The following is a 5,989-nucleotide window of genomic DNA, read 5'->3' on the forward strand; positions in this document are numbered from 1 at the left end:
GTTACATTGCTTCTGCTGTGGAGCAGAAGAGGAGAGAGCCGGTGTGCAAGTAGGTAATTTTGTGTGTGTATATACTGTATGCAAGTAAGTAATTGTGTGTGTATATACTGTATGCATGTAGGTAATTGTGTGTGTATGTGTGTATATACTGTATGCATGTAGGTAATTGTGTATGTATATTAGGGGTGAGCGGGTTTGGATTTCTGAAATCCGAACCCCCCCGAGCCCCCCCGATCCGAGTCCGATCCGAGTCAGGCTCGACTTTTCCCGCCTGACTCGGATCTGAAATCGAGGCAAAACGTCATCATCCCGCCTTCCGAGTCTCGCGGGTTTTGGATCCTATATAAGGTACCTGCGTCTGCGCCATTTTCTCACTCGGCTGCGGACAGTGAAGAGGGAGGGTGGGAGTTAGGGCTGTGTAGTGTAGTGTAGTGTAGTGCTGCTGTTGTCCACTACTTCAAAGTCCATAGGGGCTGGCTGTGTTGTGCTGTGCTGCTGTTGTTAATAGGGGCTGTGTCCACTACTTCAAAGTCCATAGGGGCTGGCTGGACTGTGTTGTGCAGTCAGTTCTCCATAGGGGCTGTGTCCACTCCAAAGTCCTGTGCAGTGTCCCAGTCCTAAAGGGGTGCTGTAGTGTTGTCCAGGGGGTGCTCTGTCCATCAGGGGTGCTCCCCCCAAGTGCTAAAAAAATAATATATTTTCTGTGTTTTTGAATTGTGTGCGCAGTAGCCGCACGTGCATCAACAAAGTAGTGCCAAGCGTGCGCCTGTGTCATAAGTAAAGGGCCGGCTGGCTTGACCGTTAAAGGGTGCTGTAACCCCCAAAGTACACTCCAGTCCAAACCAAAAAAAAAATTATTTTCTGTGTTTGTGAATTGTGTGCGCAGTAGCCGCACGTGCATCAACAAAGTAGTGCCAAGCGTGCGCCTGTGTCATAAGTAAAGGGCCGGCTGGCTTGACCATTAAAGGGTGCTGTAACCCCCGAAAGTACACTCCAGTCCAAACCAAAAAAAAAAAAATTTTCTGTGTTTGTGAATTGTGTGCGCAGTAGCCGCACGTGCATCAACAAAGTAGTGCCAAGCGTGCGCCTGTGTCATAAGTAAAGGGCCGGCTGGCTTGACCGTTAAGGGTGCTGTAACCCCCGAAAGTACACTCCAGTCCAAACCAAAAAATAAATAATTTTCTGTGTTTGTGAATTGTGTGCGCAGTAGCCGCACGTGCATCAACAAAGTAGTGCCAAGCGTGCGCCTGTGTCATAAGTAAAGGGCCGGCTGGCTTGACCGTTAAGGGTGCTGTAACCCCCGAAAGTACACTCCAGTCCAAACCAAAAAAAAATTATTTTCTGTGTTTGTGAATTGTGTGCGCAGTAGCCGCACGTGCATCAACAAAGTAGTGCCAAGCGTGCGCCTGTGTCATAAGTAAAGGGCCGGCTGGCTTGACCGTTAAAGGGTGCTGTAACCCCCAAAGTACACTCCAGTCCAAACCAAAAAAAAAATATTTTCTGTGTTTGTGAATTGTGTGCGCAGTAGCCGCACGTGCATCAACAAAGTAGTGCCAAGCGTGCGCCTGTGTCATAAGTAAAGGGCCGGCTGGCTTGACCGTTAAAGGGTGCTGTAACCCCCAAAGTACACTCCAGTCCAAACCAAAAAAAAAATTATTTTCTGTGTTTGTGAATTGTGTGCGCAGTAGCCGCACGTGCATCAACAAAGTAGTGCCAAGCGTGCGCCTGTGTCATAAGTAAAGGGTCGGCTGGCTTGACCGTTAAAGGGTGCTGTAACCCCCGAAAGTACACTCCAGTCCAAACCAAAAAAAAAATTATTTTCTGTGTTTGTGAATTGTGTGCGCAGTAGCCGCACGTGCATCAACAAAGTAGTGCCAAGCGTGCGCCTGTGTCATAAGTAAAGGGCCGGCTGGCATGACCGTTAAGGGTGCTGTAACCCCCGAAAGTACACTCCAGTCCAAACCAAAAAAAAATTATTTTCTGTGTTTGTGAATTGTGTGCGCAGTAGCCGCACGTGCATCAACAAAGTAGTGCCAAGCGTGCGCCTGTGTCATAAGTAAAGGGCCGGCTGGCTTGACCGTTAAAGGGTGCTGTAACCCCCGAAAGTACACTCCAGTCCAAACCAAAAAAAAAATGATTTTCTGTGTTTGTGAATTGTGTGCGCAGTAGCCGCACGTGCATCAACAAAGTAGTGCCAAGCGTGCGCCTGTGTCATAAGTAAAGGGCAGGCTGGCTTGACCGTTAAAGGGTGCTGTAACCCCCGAAAGTACACTCCAGTCGAAACCAAAAAAAAAATTATTTTCTGTGTTTGTGAATTGTGTGCGCAGTAGCCGCACGTGCATCAACAAAGTAGTGCCAAGCGTGCGCCTGTGTCATAAGTAAAGGGCCGGCTGGCTTGACTGTTAAAGGGTGCTGTAACCCCCAAAGTACACTCCAAACCAAAAAAAAATAAATTTTCTGTGTTTGTGAATTGTGTGTGCAGTAGCCGCACGTGCATCAACAAAGGAGCAGCGCCAAGCGTGCGCCTGTGTCCCATAAGTAAAGAGCCGGCTGGCTCATTTCTTAAAGGCTGGTGTAACCCACAAAGTGCACTACTCTCCAGCAAAAATAAAAAAATATTTTCTGTGTTTAGCCGCACGTATATATCAAATCAATATAACATAAATGGAGGACCAAACTTTCTCCGATAAAAATAAAATAGAGAAAGATCAAGAACCACTTCCTCCTAGTGCTGAAGCTGCTGCCACTAGTCATGACATAGACGATAACATGCCATCAACGTCGTCTGCCAAGGCCGATGCCCAATGTCATAGTAGAGGGCACATACAATCCCAAATGACAAAGTTCAGGAAAATGACCTTGAAAAAAACATTTAAATCATCTGAAGAGAAACGTAAACTTGCCAATATGCCATTTACGACACGGAGTGGCAAGGAACGGCTAAGGTCGATCCCTAGTATGTTCATGACTAGTGGTTCAGCTTCACATGACGATGGAAGCCCTCCTCCCACTAAAAAAATCAAAAGAGTTAAGCTGGCAAAAGCACAGCGAAGAACTGTGCTTTCTAAGAAGATATCACAAATCCCCAAGGAGAGTCCAAGTGTGGTGGTGGTTGCGATGCCTGACCTTCCCATCACTGGACGGGAAGAGGTGGCTCTTTCCACCATTTGCACGCCCCCTGCAGGTGCTGAAAGGAGCACCCACAGTCCACTTGCTGATATGCAAATTGAAGATGTCACTGTTGAAGTACAACAGGATGAGGATACTGGTGTAGCTGGCGCTGAGGAGGAAGTTGGCGAGGAGGATTCTGATGGTGATGTGGTTTGTTTAAATCAGGCTCCGGGGGAGACAGTTGTTGTCCGTGGGATGAAAAAGCCCATCACGGTCATGCCTGGGCAGAAGACCAAACATTCCACCTCTTTGGTCTGGCAATATTTCTATCCAAATCCGGACAACAACTGTCTTGCCATATGTACCTTATGTAAAGGTGGAATAAGTAGGGGTAGGGACGTTAACCACCTAGGAACATCCTCCCTTATACGGCACCTGCAGCGCGTTCATAAGAAGTTACTGTCAAGTTCAGAAACTTTGGCTAAGACCGTAAGCAGTCCAGGGACACCTAAATCCCGTTGTCCTGTTGTATCCAAGCGCCTGCAAACCACACCGTCAACTCCCTCCTCGTCAATTTCCTCCTTAGTCAGGATCGGAAGTAGTCCTGCAGGCCATGTCACTGGCATGACTGACTCTCCTATCCGGGATTCCTCCGGAGGATCCTGCATTGCTACGCCTACTGCTGCCGCTGCTGCTGCTGCTGGGAGTCGTTCATCATCCCAGAGAGGAAGTAGGAACACCACTACTTTTACTAAACAATTGACCCTCCAACAGTCCTTAGCGAGGAGGATGAAGTACGACAGCAGTCATCCTGAAGCAAAACGTATAACTGAGGCCTTGACTGCTATGTTGGTGTTAGACGTGCGTCCGGTATCCGCCATTAGTGCAGTGGGATTTAGACAATTGATGGAGGTAGTGTGTCCCCGGTTCCAAATCCCGTCTAGATTCCACTTCACTAGGTAGGCGATACCGAGACTGTACAGAAACGCCAGAAAAAGTGTCCTCAGTGTCCTGAAAAATGCCGTTGTACACAATGTCCACTTAACCACGGACATGTGGACAAGTGGAACAGGGCAGACTAAGGACTATATGACTGTGACAGCCCACTGGGTAGATGTATCACCTTACGCAGCAACAGCAGCAGCGTCACCAGTAGCAGCATCTCAGAAACGCCAGCTCGTTACAAGGCAGGCTACGCTGTGTATCACCGGTTTCAGTAAGAGGCACACCGCCGACAACCTCTTAGAGAAACTGAGGGAAATCATCGCCCAGTGGCTTACCCCACTTAGACTCTCCTGGGGATTTGTGATATCTGACAACGCCACCAATATTGTGCGGGCATTACATCTGGGCAAATTCCAGCACGTCCCATGTTTTGCTCACACAATAAACTTGGTGGTGCAGAATTTTCTGAAAAGCGACAGGGGCGTGCAGGAGACGCTTTGGGTGGCCCGAAAAATTTCTGGCCACTTTCGCCATTCAGCGACTGCGTGCCGAAGACTGGAGCGCCAGCAAACACTCTTGAACCTGCCCCGCCATCACCTGAAGCAAGAGGTTGTGATGCGGTGGAACTCAACCCTCTATATGCTTCAGAGGATGGAGGAGCAGCAAAAGGCCATACAAGCCTATACATCCACCTATGACATAGGCAAAGGAGGGGGTATGCACCTGACTCAAGCGCAGTGGAGAATGATTTCCGTGTTGTGCAAGGTTCTCCAGCCCTTCGAACTTGCCACACGTGAAGTCAGTTCAGACACTGCCAGCTTGAGTCAGGTCATTCCCCTCATCAGGCTTTTGCAGAAGCAGCTGGAGAAAGTGAAGGAGGAGCTAAGACGGAGCGATTCCGCTCGGCATGTGGGACTTGTGGATGAAGCCCTTCATTCGCTTTGCCAGGATTCCAGGGTGGTCAATCTGTTGAAATCAGACCACTACGTTTTGGCCACCGTGCTCGATCCTAGGTTTAAAGCCTATGTGGTGTCTCTCTTTCCGGCCGACACAAGCCTGCAGAGGTGCAAAGACCTGCTGGTGAACACACTGTCAGCTGAAGCGGAACGTGACACGTCAACGGCTCCTTCTTCATTTTCTCCTGCAACTGGGGCTGCCAGGAAAAAACTTAGGTATCCTAAGCAACCCGCTGGCGGTGATGCAGGGCAGGCAGGACCAAGTTTGGACATCTGGTCCGGACTGAAGGACCTGGCAACAATTTCTGACATGTCTACTGTCACTGCATATGATACTGTCACCATTGACAGAATGGTGGAGGATTACATCGGTGACAGCATCCAAGTAGGCATGGCAGACAGTCCATACCTGTACTGGCAGGAAAAAGAGGCAATTTGGAGGCCCCTGTACAAACTGGCTCTATTTTACCTGAGTTGCCCCCCCTCCAGTGTGTACTCCGAAAGAGTGTTTAGTGCAGCCGGGAACCTTGTCAGCGAAAGGCGTAGGAGGTTGCTTCCACAGAATGTGGAGAAGATGATGTTCATCAAAATGAATTATCAGCTCTTCCAGGGAGACCAGCCTCCAGAAGGTACAGAGGGACCTGTGGTGGTGGATTCAAGTGGGGACGAGTTAATACTTTGTGAGGATGAGGATGTACACACTGAAGAGGGTGAGGAATCGGTGGATGAGGAGGATGAGGATGACATCTTGCCTCCATAGAGCCAGTTTGTGCAGGGACACATTAATTGCCAGCTTGTTTTGTGGGGGCCCAAACGAACCAATCATTTCAGCCACAGTTGTGTGGCAGACCCTGGCGCTGAAATGATTGGTTTGTTAAAGTGTGCATGTCCTGTTTATACAACATAAGGGTGGGTGGGAGGGCCCAAGGACAATTCCATCTTGCACCTCTTTTTTTTCTTTGCATTATGTACAGTTT

Source organism: Taudactylus pleione, unplaced genomic scaffold, assembly GCF_031769625.1.
Source record: "Taudactylus pleione unplaced genomic scaffold, aTauple2 ptg000082l, whole genome shotgun sequence".
NCBI classification, from domain to species: domain Eukaryota; kingdom Metazoa; phylum Chordata; class Amphibia; order Anura; family Myobatrachidae; genus Taudactylus; species Taudactylus pleione.